The sequence below is a fragment of the Podarcis erhardii genome, assembly GCF_964252035.2.
Source record: "Podarcis erhardii genome assembly, chromosome: 5".
Classification (NCBI taxonomy): domain Eukaryota; kingdom Metazoa; phylum Chordata; class Lepidosauria; order Squamata; family Lacertidae; genus Podarcis; species Podarcis erhardii.
Genome location: NC_138509.1, coordinates 69,592,862 through 69,609,050, shown reverse-complemented (window position 1 = coordinate 69,609,050; position 16,189 = coordinate 69,592,862). Strand labels below are relative to the sequence as shown.

At 43.1% G+C, this 16,189-nt stretch overlaps 1 long non-coding RNA gene across 2 annotated transcripts; it reads right to left on the bottom strand.

Moving 5' to 3' along the window:
• Window positions 1-2,934: 2,934 nt before the first annotated feature.
• Window positions 2,935-16,186, bottom strand: LOC309341822. 2 transcript variants are annotated; one of them, XR_014156562.1, is made up of 6 exons: window positions 14,857-16,186; window positions 14,606-14,760; window positions 14,311-14,401; window positions 13,914-13,999; window positions 7,721-7,889; window positions 2,935-3,599 (listed from the first exon to the last, which is right to left on the bottom strand). It is a non-coding gene; the product is annotated as an uncharacterized lncRNA (long non-coding RNA). The 2 variants fall into 2 exon arrangements; XR_014156563.1 differs by having other exon boundaries at window positions 2,935-3,499; window positions 14,857-16,185.
• Window positions 16,187-16,189: the final 3 nt, after the last annotated feature.

Here is a 16,189-nt window from a genome sequence, read left to right as displayed (position 1 = left end):
TGCAGATAGAGGATGAGTGTCACACACTAAATTGATCTCAGCTGAAATCCAAGGCAAGAACGTCCTGAATCACAGTGCTAGCCAGCACACCAGTTTGTCTGAACTCTTTGCAATGGCAGGAGCATTGTAAGAATGAGTGCGAGTCTGAAAATATAGGCATGAGTAGAAGCTGCTGTGGATCATCCAGCATTTTTCTCCTGGCTTCTGAATCTTTAGGATTGTTGCCTTGGATTCTTTGCACACCTTAGCTAACAATTTGTCCGGTGACAAATGTTGGGAGTCCTCATCTCCCTTCATCTGTTGGAATCCCCTTGTTTAATTCACATCCTTCAAATCAAACATTGGGCTTCCCTGCTGTTAATGTAAATGACAGGGAGGGACAGGGCTGGCCCAAACCTGAGGCAAGGTGAGGCAACCACCTCATGTGGCAGGATCCACAGGGGCAGCACATCTCACTGTATATCTTTCTTCCCCTCTTCTTCCTGATACAGATCTTCACTCACCCCTTCTTCCGTGGCAGGGAAAAGGGTGTCATTTTTGGCTTGCCTCATGTGCCAAAATGTCTTGGGATGGCCCCTGGGAGGGGGGGATTCTTCCCATTGTCTCACAGGATCTGCAATAGGCATATTTCATAGCAGTGTAGCTGTAATGTCTCTGGCCAATAATAGAGGGGTGTGTGTGAATTTATCCTGCTCATGATTACCCTAATCATATTATGTCAAACATCAGACCCATACAGCTTCAACATATGTTGAGAGCTTATTATAAACAGCAACAGCAGATCACGTCAAATCAAAATAAAAGGCTGAAAAACTGGTACAAGGTTTTTAATTCCCTCCTTTCACCTGTTTTATTTATTCATTTGTGTTTATCCCCATCTCTAATAAGGGCTCAGGGCAAGAATGACCTTTTCCAAACTATGATATTGCAGTCACGGTCTGATTTGCACATCACATATAAAATGAATATCAAAGATGTAAGAAGCTTTCCTCAGTGGCTATGAAGCCAAAGATCATTCTTTCAGATTCAAAGATTGTAGATAGCCTCCTTATTATAAGGGTTTAATGTTTAAGTCCTGGCAGGTTTAGTGCAACTAAGGCAACTGACTACACACCCATAAAGAAGACTCAAGAGGCAAAAAGCTTGTAGAAATGGTCATATAACATATAGAAAAACTGTAACCTGATTAGACAAATTCAGAAAATGTGGGGGGGGGAATGTTGTGGCTAAATCTGGTAGGAACACATCCCTCCAATCTTCTGGACATGTTTACAGCTTCAGTCTGTGACTTCCCAGTCAAGGTTTCGGAGCAAATCACTCCATTTTTGCTAAATGAGCCTTGAGTTTGTGAACCTAACACGTGTACCCTGATCATGTCCACTGTTCAGCAAAATGTGCTCTTCAGGCCTAAAGTGCACCAAACAAGCCAAAGGCAATACTGAATGCCAAATATGTAACCAAATTAGTGAAGCACCACTCCCAATTATAACCCCCAGAAGTGTGAAACAAGCAAGATGAACAGTCTTAAGGGCCTACTGAAGATTCCCTCCAAATATTCTTACTCAGTCCCTTAAAAAGGTGATGAACACAGTCCACATTGTTTTAAGGGAGGAGGGCATAGAAAAAGAGAAGTCCAAGATGGGAGTAGAGCTGTCTTAAGATAGCTAGCTTCCAGTCCTCCTCCCAGCTGCCCATATAATTCCTCCACTCCATACCTCCATTTGGGGAATCAGATTCCCAAGCCATCTTTACAGAAAAAGCGGGTGGAGACAAACGTGTCCTCACCTAAATTGCTTTGTAATTGTAACAGCTATGAGTTACTTCTGTCTCCCCCAGCCAAACAACAATTCTATCCCAAATGCCATTAAACTTACCTGTTTTCACTTAAAGGAAAATGTGTTACCAGCATCAATCGACTGCTGATACAAATATCACATATCTTACTAACAATGATATTGTCAGCCTCAAGATGACAAAGATCTTATCATTAATTTACAGGAACTAACCTGATTCTGATCTGAAGACGGTTCAGCTTCTGACTGATAAAAATGCTAATAATACTGTACTGTTGCAGGCTGAGCAGGAAGCATAAAGGACCGTAAAGTCTGGAAACTGCTTGACCTCAAAGAATAGTATCTTGAATAAAGTCTCTATTAAGCATTTCTTTTTATTAGAAAATGTTAAGTTTTCAAACCCCCCTGCAAAAATAAATTCCATTGTTGTTGTTGTTGCTTCCATATGTTGTTGTTCCAATATGTGAACTTCAGCTGAAGTTCACATATTGGGCAACAGGCTATAGCACTTACATGGGACTATGCCCAATTGAAGCGTATATCCATGTAAAATCCGCATTAAGCATTTCTGAATTTGCAGGGATCTGTCAGTCAAACTCAGGGCACTGGAAATATGGACACTATAAGTCTAATCCAATATACATCACAAATAAAAGTAAAATGGCACTCATTCTGATCGCTCCTCCACACAGCACACACATAAAATTTTGTTTCACCCCCCCCCCTCAAATTACAGATAAAAATGCCCATTTCAACGTAAGCAAAACAGTTGCAAAATTTATTTGTTTTTCTTTCTAAAATGACCATGAAGCAAATGATTTTGTTGAACTTAACAATTTTAATGAAAAGTTCTTTCCAAAATTGCCTTTTGCCCTTGGTTGAAATAAATACACACAAAAATGTTTATTTTACTTGGAGGGGGAAAGAAAGGAAGAGCATGGTGAGGATCGTTGTTGAGAGATGTTCAACAAACCAACTCAAATGGGGTGTCAGTTTGGTGAGGTTTGTTGTTGCTTGCATTGCTTTTAAACAATATATTATTTCTAGCTGGATACGAATCAAAACCCATTCCCTGTGCACTTTACAGAACAGCAGGCTCTCGTAGCTTCTCTGTATTTGGACATCTTGATTCAGAGACATATTTCTGTATTCAATTTTTAATGAATTCGAAATCAACTATATATGAGGGCAGCAAACTTCTCCTTGGTGCATTTATCAGTGGTCATTCTGAAGTTAAGGCAAAAACTGAGGTGAGAGGCTATTTTGTCTAACAGTCAAAACATCATCATCATCACCATCACCATCACCATTTTTTATTTGTATGCCGCCTTTCCATAGTTAAAACAATGCTCAAGGCGGCTTACAGCATAACAAGATTTACATAATTACCAACATAACAAAGGTCATAAACAATAAATAAAGCACATCAAAAGGTACACAACCAAATGGAAAACAATTTCCACATAAATCATAAAATCTAAAACTAAAAAATACAACATTGATATCAATAACAATTTAAAATGATATAGATAAAAAATAAAAATATTTAAAAGCATCCATCTCTGTTGAGCAGCAGCAGCAGCAGCAGTCCTTTATGGAGCCCTCCAGCCCCCTCCCCAAGCCAGGTGGAGAGAGGCAGGGCAGGGCCCTTCAGGCTCCCAGCAGGTCAGTCCTGGGCAGCAGCAGCAGTCCTTTATGGGGAAGAGCTATAGTGCAGTGGTAGAAAAGGTTCCAGGTTTAATCTCTGGCATCCCCAAGCAGGGCTGAGAAAGTCTCTTCTCCAAAACTCTGGAGAAGAATTGTCGCCTAGTATAGAGTGGACAACACTCAGATAGGTAGACTAATGGTTCAACTCGGTGCAAGGCCACTTTCAATAAATTTGAGAATGTACAGCACTACATTTTGTTATTACACTGTTTTTATATTTACTTAGAAACCTACCCCACCCTAACCTTCCACAGAATCACACTCCAAGTATGAGCTATGGCAGGAGGGTATGTGGGAAGCCTGGCATAGCTGGGACTATGTCTGCTCCATCAACCAATGGGATGTGAATGTGGTAGAAGCTGGGTGTGGCAGCAATTGGCCGTCTGAATTTTCCCCAGCCTCCCTATGATCATATAAGAACGTAGGCAGACAAAGAGGGAGCAAGGATGCAGGAATGCTGCAAGAGAACACTGCCAGTCTAGATGCTACATGGAGCCAGAACAGGAAGCACCCTTTCCTGCGGCTGAAACTAGCAAAACTGGAGGCAATTCTGGGCAAATGTCACCTGGTAGTATTCCAGGAACTGAGAGGAGACAGGAGATTTGCTGTGGGTTAGAAGAAATACCAGCAGGAGTCCTTTAAGAACCAAGTTGCTGTGAAGCCTCACAGGGACTGCTGCGCTCTGCTGCCCAGGAGGACACTCCTGTGTGAGTGTCTGAGGGCCCTGCTCCTTCCTGCCATTTACCACCTGGCCCAGGGCAGGGCCTGACGGGCCTCACTAGGACAGTTGCTGTTACTGCTGGAGGGGTGCAGAGTGCTTTTTAAATGTTTTAAAATTTTTCTTTTGAATTTTTTGTATGTGGGGGATGGGGGTGGGATGGATGTTTATTGGGCCTGGGAATTTGTTTGATTTTATGTTTTTGTAATTTTTACTGTTTTTTGTTTGTATTGTTTTATTGGGGTTTTTTTGTTGTTGTTTTTTAAGGTGTTATTTTGTTCTTAAGGGGAGGGGTCAGGGCTGCTGGGGAGTAGGTCCCAGCCAACAAAATGGCTGGGGCATGTTCCACAGGGGGAGATGCACTGGGACAACCAATCTCAGTGATCACGGGTAGGAAGAGGAGTTATGCTAAGACCAGACCATGTCATTACAGAGGAGGCAGGTTTAGTCGTTGTCTGAAGACTATCCCTGCCTCCGGGTCTGGTCCTGACCGGATGGATACTCGAATCAGCAAGGGATACCCACATGACCTGAAGGTGCTGCTGTGCAATGCCAGGTCAATGATTCATAAGACCACTGCCATCCATGACTTGATCATGGATGGAGGACTTGACCTGGCATGTGTAACAGAGACTTGGTTGGATGAAGCAGATGGGCCTGTCCTTGCCGCTGCTTGTCCACCAGGTTTCTCTTACGCACAGCAACCCAGGTCATGTGGGCGGGGAAGGGGGGGTTGCATTGATTTTTAGGAAGTCATTAGTTTGCACCATGCGTCCTATTGGGAAGACCCAGTTTTCCAAGTTCATGTTCTGGAAGTTGGGCAATAGGGGCAGTACAGGATTCCTTTTGGTGTACTGACCTCTCCGCTGCACCAAGGATTCCCTGCCCAAGCTGCTTCAGGTTGTGGCAGATGTTCTCCTGGAGACACCTAGCTTGGTTGTCCTAGGGGATTTTAACATCCATGCCGACATGACCCTACAAGGGGCCGCTCGGGACTTCGTGGAAAGCATGGCCTCCATGGGGCTGTCCCTGAATAAGCCGCGGACATGCCTTGGACCTGGTGTTTACCTCTATGGATGTTGGTGATCTGACACTAAGTAAAAGCGAAACGAAAGAAGTGCTATGGTCAGATCACTTCCTGGTGCAACTGGACTTCTCTGCGACCCATCCCCTCTGCAGGGAGGTGGGACCGATTCGGATGGTCCGCCCCCGCCACTTAATGGATCCAAATGGTTTCCAGAGAGTGGTAGGGGATGCTTTATCCCATGTTGATGGCCTTTCAGCCGATTCCCTGGTGGCCCGCTGGAATGTGGAGTTAACCAGGGCTATTGACTGTTTGGCTCCAAAGCGCCCTCTCTGATTGCATGGAGCCCGGGCAGCCCCGTGGGCAATGAAAAATCGTTGAGACGGCTAGAGCGCCGGTGGCAGATAACTCATTCCGAATCTAACCGGACACAGGTTAGAGCTCAATGTCGAGCCTACCAAGTGGCGATAGCGACAGCGAAGAAGACTTTCTTCACTGCCTCTATTGCATCTGCAGAAAACAGCAGCAGGAGACTTTTTCAGGTGGTTCACAATTTAGCGGAACCACCTGCGACATCGGGGCCCAGTACGGGCCACATGATCTCCTGCAATGATTTCGCAAAGTTTTTTGCAGATAAAATCACTCAGATTTGGGAAGAAGTAGACTCCACCGTGGGAGCAGGGCCAGGGCGGGAGAGTGCTAGAGTCCTGTCTAGTCAAGTTGTGTGGGATCAATTCCAATCTGTTACCTCCGATGATGTGGACAGGCTGCTTGGACGATGAAGCCAACCACCTGTCTCCTGGATCCTTGCCCATCCTGGCTTATAAAACCTAGCCAGGAAGGACTGGGTGATGGGCTTCGTGGGGTGGTGAATGCTTCCCTCCATGAGGGAGCCTTCCCAGACCCGCTGAAAGAGGCGATTATTAAACCGCTTCTTAAAAAACCATCTTTAGATGCGGCCACGATGGCCAATTATCGCCCAGTCTCAAATCTTCCATTCTTGGGCAAGGTGATTGAGCGAGTGGTTGCTGAACAACTCCAGGCACGCCTGGAAGAAGCGGACCATTTGGATCCCTTCCAGTCGGGATTCAGGCCTCATCATCACTGGTTGATGATCTCCGGCGGGCTAGGGACAAAGGTGAGAGCTGTTTCCTAGTTCTGCTGGATCTCTCAGCGGCGTTTTATACCATCAACCATAACATCCTTCTGGACCGTCTTGAGGGGCTGGGAGCTGGGGGCACTGTCATACAGTGGTTCCGCTCCTTCCTCCTGGGCTGTGTTCAGAAAGTGGTGGGGGGGGATGAGTGTTCAGACCCCTGGGCTCTCACTTGTGGGGTGCCTCAGGGTTCTGTCCTCTCCCCCATGCTTTTCAACATTTACATGCAGCCACTGGGAGAGATCATCAGGAGGTTTGGGCTGGGTGTTCATCAGTATGCAGATGATACCCAGCTCTACCTCTCTTTTAAATCAGAACCAGTGAATGCGGTGAAGGTCCTGTGTGAGTGTCTGGAGGCGGTTGGAGGATGGATGGCGGCTAACAGATTGAGGTTGAATCCTGACAAGACAGAAGTACTGTTTTGGGGGGACAGGAGGTGGGCAGGTGTGGAGGATTCCCTGGTCCTGAATGGGGTAACTGTGCCCCTGAAGGACCAGGTGCACAGCCTGGGAGTCATTTTGGACTCACAGCTGTCCATGGAGGCACAGGTCAAATCTGTATCCAGGGCAGCTGTTTAGCAGCTCCATCTGGTACGTAGGCTGAGACCCTATATGCCTGCAGACTGTCTCGCCAGGGTGGTGCATGCTCTGGTTATCTCCCGCTTGGACTACTGCAATGCGCTCTACGTGGGGCTACCTTTGAAGGTGACCTGGAAACTACAACTAATCCAGAACACGGCAGCTAGACTGGTGACTGGGAGCAGCCGCCGAGACCATATAACACCGGTCTTGAAAGACCTACATTGGCTCCCAGTATGTTTCTGAGCACAATTCAATGTGTTGGTGCTGACCTTGAAAGCCCTAAACGGCCTTGGTCCAGTATATCTGAAGGAGCGTCTCCTCCCTCATCATTCTGCCCAGACACTGAGGTCCAGCTCCGAGGGCCTTCTGGCGGTTCCCTCACTGCGAGAGGCCAAGTTACAGGGAACCAGGAAGAGGGCCTTCTCGGTAGTGGCGCCCGCCCTGTGGGACGCCCTCCCATCAGATGTCAAAGCGATAAACAACTACCTGACATTCAGAAGACATCTGAAGGCAGCCCTGTTCCGGGAAGTTTTTAATAGGTGACATTTTAGTGTATTTTTCATCTTTGTTGGAAGCCGCCCAGAGTGGCTGGGGAAACCCAGCCAGATGGGCGGGGTACAAATAATAAATTATTATTATTATTATTATTATTATTATTATTATTATTACTTAAAGCCAGCTAAAACTGTTAGGTAATGAAAAGATGGGGTAGATGCAGGGGGGTTTTCAGCCAGAACTCACCAGAACTCAGTTCCGGCACCTCTCAGGTGGGCGCCATTGCCATTATAAGAGGAAATGAGTGAATTCCCGCACCTCTTTTTCTAGAAAAATAGCACTGGGTACATGTCTGTGATGGGCTGGGCTTCCTGACTCTGCACAAATATCAGGAAGAAGTCATGTCTTCTGTTCCCTGGATTGAAAGAGAGTGGGGGAGAGACACAAATGTTTAAAAAGAATTTGAGTGGAGTTTGTTTTAAGGTTCAGAACAGATTATTCTCTAATGGGCATTCGCTAGAACTCTCAGTGCCTCACAGCAGCAACAAACAACAACTCACAACTTACGCAATCCTATCCCCGATGAAAATGTTTTGATGGTGCCAGCTTTCACGTGGCTGCATACAGCATATTTGCTAATGTCTGTCACACACGTAGGTGACAGGAGGGAAGGTTTTATAATGAGAATCTTCACAATGACCAAGCACAATGGGTTACATCATTTACATACACGATCAATTACTGCATGACTGCTGGCTTTCTGTGTGAATTCCTATTGTTAGCAGTACTTAACTGAAATTAAGCTGTCATGCTCTTTAACATAAAATGTCATCCAGAATGAAAAGAAATGTAGTGACTCCCTTATACTATTGAGCTGTGCAGATAGAAACATAGGCCTGGACATACTGTACAGCATCTTCCTGATCACCTCACCTCCAGTTGTTTTGTTCAGAAAGCATGTATGTTGGAAGCAACAATTTCCCCAATGTATGCATGAATGTTCATTAGTACATTGCAGATGTAATAATGAACGCGTTGGTGTCAAGGGGACGTAACTGGTGTAATGTTCTTTGTGGCATATTCCTTGCCATTACAGAACAAGGGAAACTCCTGCTTTCATGGAGCCCCTTGGTGCAACGATGTCAGGACTGCAGCAGAAATTGAACTGTTGACTTGAGTGGACCATTCTATCCAAGGTATCCACATCAGCCACTAGCCCAAAAAAGGTGAGGTGACAGCTCCTGATCCTTATCCATCAGAAGCAGGTGGTGTGGTGGGACAGAGGCCCTTACCTGACCTCCCAGCATGTGAGTTGCTGCTGCATATCCGAAGGGGAGGGGGAGATAGACAGTGGTACTATCAGTGTGGTGCAAACACACTGGCTGAGGCAATCCAGCACTCTTGCCAGTATATTTGCACTGCACCACCTTCCCACAGTCTTGCAGCAGTGACTCCACTGCTGGGAAGTCAGGTAAGTACTTCTGCCCAACCACAACAACCACTCCTGTTGTGCATGTTTCCATATCATGCTTGGTTCCTTGGCTGAAAAACTAGGAGGGAGCAATTCTTGAAGGCAGACCACTTTCATGTTGCCTTGATCTGCCATCAAGTGCATAAATAAGTGAAGTGTGTCAGATCGACATTCAAAGGCCCTAGCTATGATTCACAGCGGTTCCTGATGGGATGGCATACAAAACAAAACTAAGTTCAGCTCCTGTGGGGGAAGTGTTTTTAAGTAGTAGCAGTGTGATAAACTTGACTTTAAGCTTTGGTGGAAAACTTATCATACTGCTACGTATTTTATTTTCTATGCAGACTTAACTTCCTGATTCTATTTATTGTTTCTCTCCCAACTGTTTCTTTCAAGTCTATTTCTTTTAGGCATATTTCTTTGTTGTGCTTGTGCCTTTTGTTCTCCATACTGTTCTTTTATTCTGTGATCTGCCAAGCTCTGCACAATTAGAACAGCTAAGTCAACATTGCCAGCCTACTTGAATTCACTTGGCACTGTAACTAGCATTAAAGATTTGCATGGCCTATACACTCCTCATCTCTTTTATTGGAGAAGGTCATTGTAAAGTCATTTATGTATTCCTGAATAGTTTATTGATCTCCTAATTATTCTGTGTTTGTGGTTCCCTCTGATGTGTCTCTCTCTCTGTTATTTTGTTATATTATTCTAAACATTCAATAAACAAATTTCGATTTATAAAAGGCAGCTTAGACAAGAGGGTAGAAATTCCCTGAAAGTTCAAAGGAGGAACCGAATGTTTAACTTCTACTGAACTTAGAGGGTGGGAATAAAAACACAAGGCAAAGGCGAAGCTAAAGCATATCATGCCTATCCCAAAGAAATAAATAGTGATATTATGGCCTTTTCCTCCAGCATTGTGGTCACGTTAGCCTTGGTTATTTCATAGCAGTTCCAGAAATGGACGTTAATAATTATCAGAGTAGTCTGCCCAGAAAAATATGAAATCAGCAAAATGATTTGCAGATTTTTGGAACAATAAATATCGACCTCAATTATACAAAAGAAATTTCATAATATTTCTCCTCCCCAAACAATTACAAAGCATAGCCCATCCCAGCTTCTGGGAAAGGGTTCAGTGACCAGAGCTAATGCCAAAAGGAGGGGTGGGCTTTACTTAAACCCATATTTTACATTCTGCTATTAATATAGCATGCCTGCTATCCATGTCCCAGAAGAAAGGCACATATTTTTGCATGCATAAAATCCCAGAGGCATCCCCAGCAGTTAAAGGGTTTTGGATAATGGAGAAATGCTTGGCTGAAAGGGCCTACAGACACCATCGTCCCAAGAAACCCATCAAACGTATGCTTACCTCTAGGTTCACATCATGATAGCCAAAGGGAGAGGGGAGAGCACAAGGGAAATTGCTCATATACACGAAGCAACAGCATTCTCAGCATCACCTTCGAAAATTGTGATCACGAACTGCCAGCCAAGCCCAGGGGCAATTCTGCATTTGGCTGGCTGCATGGAATTATAACATCAAAACTGTAGTAATCTGCTTCTGGGTGGGCTAAGCTAGATGGACAATTGGTCTGACTCAGAATGAGAGTGTAACTACATGCTAGGTGAAGCATGGCTGATGCCAAGAGCAGCAGCCTGATGTCTGACTCTTCCCTTTTGTCTCTGAAATGTAAGGATGGGGGGGGGGATTCAATTCAGCTCATATTTAAAAGTGAACCTACCTAATTTGCAGTTTGCAAAACAATATGCAAACCAAAGCATTGCCATTCTTCTGAATTTGCACTTTTCTGAATTTTGCAATGCAGATTTCCCACCAACTAATGTGTATAAAACATGCTTTTTGGTGAAAATAACATACAAAAATGCATTATATTAGGCAGAAATGCTTTGCCAAATGTGTATATAAGGAGAAATTGCATACAAAAATTTGGGTATTTGGTGAAATTAGTACTAAAATTTTCACAAGGAGTTTGTTTGTTTTGTTTTGTTTTACTTATGAGCAATGCAAAAGTCACAAGGGCAGAGACAGACCAATTCATCCGACCTGACTCTTCATTGCCCAGAGATGACTTGGGTTTGTATTCATCTTTTATATTACATTTATACCAGCATTGCTGCTGCCACTACTGCTGAAACTGTAACTGCTACTTCTAATCAATGCATATTTGACACTGAACTTGTTGGTCAGTACAGTAAAGGTAGTTGTTGAATGCTGAGAAGAGAAAAGAAACTATAACCATAGTCCTCCCTGTTGCATTTCATTTTAGGGTGCTGAAAGAGACGTCAAACTTTTCAGCATGTGTTTGGAAATATATTTTTAAAAAGCAGTAGTTCAGCTGAACATAAATATTATTGTTTCAATCCTAATTAAAACACAGGTCATTACTACATAAATAATAAAGCCATCAAAATATGTTTTCCTTTTATGAGGAGAAATCACATTAGGAATGGCATTTCTAACACTCACTCTCCAAAAAGTAATTTTTGACAAGTATTGCCTGTGTGTGCATATGCTTACACACACACAAACCAACACAATACAATTCTATTATATAGGAAAGCGAGAGCTTCCAGCCCTGACACTTTTATAACACCATACTGAAAAGTACAGCTTTCCCAAGCAAAGAAATCGGAGAAGGCCTGTATTTTTTGTTATCTTGTATTTACATTAACTAGAATCGCCATTTTTACTAGCTGTGAGATCACTGACTAGAAACCCAGAGGGTGTTAGCTCTATATTTGTTGTATTGTATAGTGCTACGTGACATTCTTTTTCCATGGGAAGCACGTAGCTTTCATGCGCTGTGCCGGAGGTTACAAGACCCTTGCCGTGGTCCCTATGGAGTATCACATACACCATGGTGCATTATCAAACAAAGCTGTTTTGTTTTTCTAATGAGCTCATTGAGCAAGGATGACTACCATGTGCAGATACAGAAATGGAAACAGCGTTTGCAGCTTCTTAATGATTTCTCTTTTCATTTGCTGTAGCTTTGCACTGTAACTATTCATATACCTATGTTTCTTGTGCGACGGTTAATTTCTGCCTGTTATCCTGACCCAAGGAGTGTCAGGTTGCATTACCATATGTGGAAACGCTCAAGTGTAAGGCTGATACGTATTTATGTATTTATATTAGCAGATAATAGCAATTATTCTATTCATGAAGACTTGTGTATGATGGTTATTGTGATAGTTGTATCTATATCTTCCTGCTGCTACACAAATTGTGAGCTTTATTTTTTATTATTTACAGGCACAGTTTGTCATGCAGGGGTGAGTGACACAAACACACTTGCACCATAAAGTTATATTATATGGGCTATCCCAGTGGTATATCTGTTGTGTTGTTATGGTAGACCTGGCTGCTCATCTGACTGATTTTCAGTGTAGGATTGACCTCTTAATGTATCAAAAAATCACAATTAGCCAGCTCAGAAAATAATACTAGGTAAGATCATGCCCCTTTACTTTAGATAGCAGATAAGAATGCCTAGAGAACACTGGCTGGCATTAGGATATACAGGAGCAGTATGGGTCTCTATAGACACAATGTATCACCTATTAAATACCTTCTGCTTTACCTGGCAGTAACCTTCTCCTCCACCCTGCAATAGATATTCCTGATTGCCTCCATTTTAGTACCTTCTGCTGTGATTCTTATTGGTTGTTGGGAGCACCATCCTTTCTGTAACTGTTGGTACTGCTTCATTTGCCCCACCCAAAAGTGGTTTATGTACACCAGCCTACCTTTCCCAGATGACCTAATATGGATGTGGGTGGCGCTGAAGTACAAACCACTGAGCCTCTTGGGCTTGTTGATCAGAAGGTCAGTGGTTCGAATCCCTGTGACGGGGGGAGCTCCCATTGCTCTGTCCTAGCTCCTGCCAACCTAGCAGTTCGAAAGCACACCAGTGCAAGTAGATAAATAGGTACCATTGCGGCAGGAAGAGTTTCTGTGCATTCTGGTTTCCATCATGGTGTTCTGTTGCACCAGAAATGGTTTAGTCATGCTGGCCACATGACCCGGAAAGCTGTCTGTGGACAAAAGCTGGCTCCCTTGGCCTGAAAACAAGATGAGCACTGCAACTCGATAGCTGTCTTTGACTGGACTTAACCATCCAGGGGTCCTCTACCTTTACCTTTATCTAATATGCACCTCTTTTTCCTGACCTTGTGAAATTTTCTGATTATACCATTTTATTTTATTTTTGTATATTGGGTTGAAAATAATCCTAAATGAACTAACAGAATACTTTCATCTTGCCCAGATGACATATATAAAATATTTTCATTCTAAATCTATTTATTAAAAACCTAAAATATTGTTTAGGCTCTTAGTTGTGACAGTATCAGGGAGTTGCCTTTTGGACACCAGATTCCCTCCTTACGCCTTTCTAAGCTGCAATCAAAGCTATGTCAATTGATTCCCAAGATGCTTGCTAGTCAAAAGTTCAGATGATCCAAGTCGGTTTTCTGCTGCCAAAATTTTAGCCACAGTTCCAGTCACCGTTTCTGCTCATTAGGCCAATGGGAATTGTTTAGATCATTTTCATTCTCTGCGAAGATGTGGTGCCAAGTGTTTACCATTGTATATGCAAAATAATTTTCCAGAATCACATTACAAATGGGAAACGCTCAGATGACTCACAAAGACTGAAACAAATGAATAAGAAATAAATAAACAGTCCCAACTGCATGGGTTATCAGTTTTATGCACAGGATGAATAAGCCATGCATATTTCCACTAATCTGGAATTACAATAACCACCTTTCTCTTGGGGGGGGGGGGATGGCAGCTGAAATACTGCATTAAGATGTGCTTTGTTCGCTTTTCAGAATAGCAAGGAATGGTCTTGACTGAACTGAGTTTTATTGAGTATGCAAACAATTCTAGAAATCTTAATAGTGCTGTTGGGCTACACTCCCATACCTACTTACCCGGGCCGGATTTAGGTTTAATGAGTGTCACAGAAGAGCCAGAATGTGCTGCTTCGTCAGTAGCAGGGGAGGGTTCGGAGCAGGAACTGTCAGAAGAGGAAGACAGGGAAATGACGCATGAAGCAGAACAGGGGGAGGAAAGTAGTCAGGCAGAGTAGGGGGTCAGAGATGGTGAAGAGTCCTATAACCCACCAGAGCCAGGAGAAGGAAGTTCAGACTCAAAAGGGGGGGGCATTCACATCAGCACAGGCAAGGAGGGAAATGAAATGTAAAAATCAAAGATGTCTTGCGAGGTTTCCACGCCTACTTTGTTGGTTCCGGAAACGAAAGAAGCCACCCCCCGAATCTGACTCAACAGGTTGTTTAGCTTATATGTAAATCCGGCACTGCTACTTACTTGTGAATATGGCTATAAGAAGGCAATGTTTTCTTTTCCGCCCTGTAGTTGTCACATGCAGTATTGTTTCCATTTCAGTGCAGCTCATCTTCTGCAATTTTTTTTTTAAATGGCATTATTCATCTTGTCTGCTGTGGCAAAGTTACATAATGTGCATAATTAATTACATTATCATGTTGCCGTTACATTCTTCCACCCCATTCCTTTCAGTGCAAAGGAAATGCAATGCAAATGAGGAAGAAGCATTAACAATTACATATAATTTATTGACTGAAACATCAACAATCATGAATACCAATCATATTTGCTGGATTGATTTCTGGGTATGAGATGAATAAGTGAACACTGGCATTTTTTGCTCCCATTTCCATTTCCATTGGAATTATCTGGCATTTCTTCTTAGGAAGAGATGTTGTTTTTAGGAATAGCTATTGTGAGCCGCCATGAGATCTATGGATGACAGTATACAAATAAATAATAAATTAATAAATAAAAGAAGAAGAAGAAGAAGAGAAAGAAGAAGTAGTAGTTAGTAATGAGACTTACTTCTGGGTAGACAGGTACAGGATTGAACTATTTCTTGTCTTTTCCAAACTTTCTTTTCCAAGCAGAATAAATGAATTTGGGGGAAAGTAAACAGCATCCATCTCAGGAAATGAACTGAACTGGAAGAGATAAGAGCTCAGATCTAGACTAAGCTAGTCACACTTTAAATCACAGGGACAAGTTCACCACGACTAAGTCTGGATATCAGTCAAAAAGGAAAGGGCAACCAAAACTTCAGAGTAAGTATCAGTATTAATATTACTGAACATATGTAGAAAACAATTGCTGGTAATTTAACTCTACATTCTGAACGTGCTGAAGATGTCACTATTAAAGCTACAGAAGGCGAATTCTGTTGAAAAACCCAAATCAGCCTTTGTTGTAAAAAGCAGCAGAAAATTGCTGACAAAACCTAATGGAGGCATCAGAATAATCTCATTAAAGTGGAACGCACTTATTCAAAACATACAAAGAAGGTTCACAGCAGCTCTCAATATGTTTGAGGAATGGCAGGGGAAAGAATGCATTTGACCTCATCTCCTTTTTGAGTCGAATTTTCTCCATTAACTCTATATTAAGCTCTGACATTCTAATATCCTTCACAAATACACCTGTGTGTACAAACACACATACACATCCCACTTTAATACATCACCCACACAAAACACCAAGTAAAGAGACTTCAAATCTTAAATGTAGATAACTAAAGATAACTGGATCCTCTCCCTCTTTCCTTATGTTCCTGATGGGAATGTATTTTTTTATGTTGGCTGTGAGGGATATACAGTGGTACCTCGGGTTACATATGCTTCAGGTTACATACTCTTCAGGTTACACACTCCACTAAGCCAGAAATAGTGCTTCAGGTTAAGAACTTTGCTTCAGGATAAGAATAGAAATCGGGCTCCGGGGGCGCAGCAGCGGCAGGAGGCCACATTAGCTAAAGTGGTGCTTCAGGTTAAGAACAGTTTCAGCTTAAGAATGGACCTCCGGAATGAATTTAGTACTTAACCCGAGGTACCACTGTAAATTCTATAATTCAATGAAGATAAATATTTGTATTCCTATCTGCCAGAAGCCAGGCAGTGGCTGGTGGAGAGGGAGGCCTGAAACTGGAGTAGGGGGTTCTCTTCACAAGCCTCCCCATTGCAGGAGTGGAAACCTCCACTGCTTTGCTGCTGCTAAGGTTGGTGTGCTTGTTTTCCTTCCTGTTGAGACCTGGGACTCATGACAATATCTGGAATCAGAGCTGGGAATAGGATTTCTCTAGTCTAGAGTCTCAGCATTAATCTGAAGTGAGGTGGTGTTTGAGTGACTTCCATGTGGCATTTGG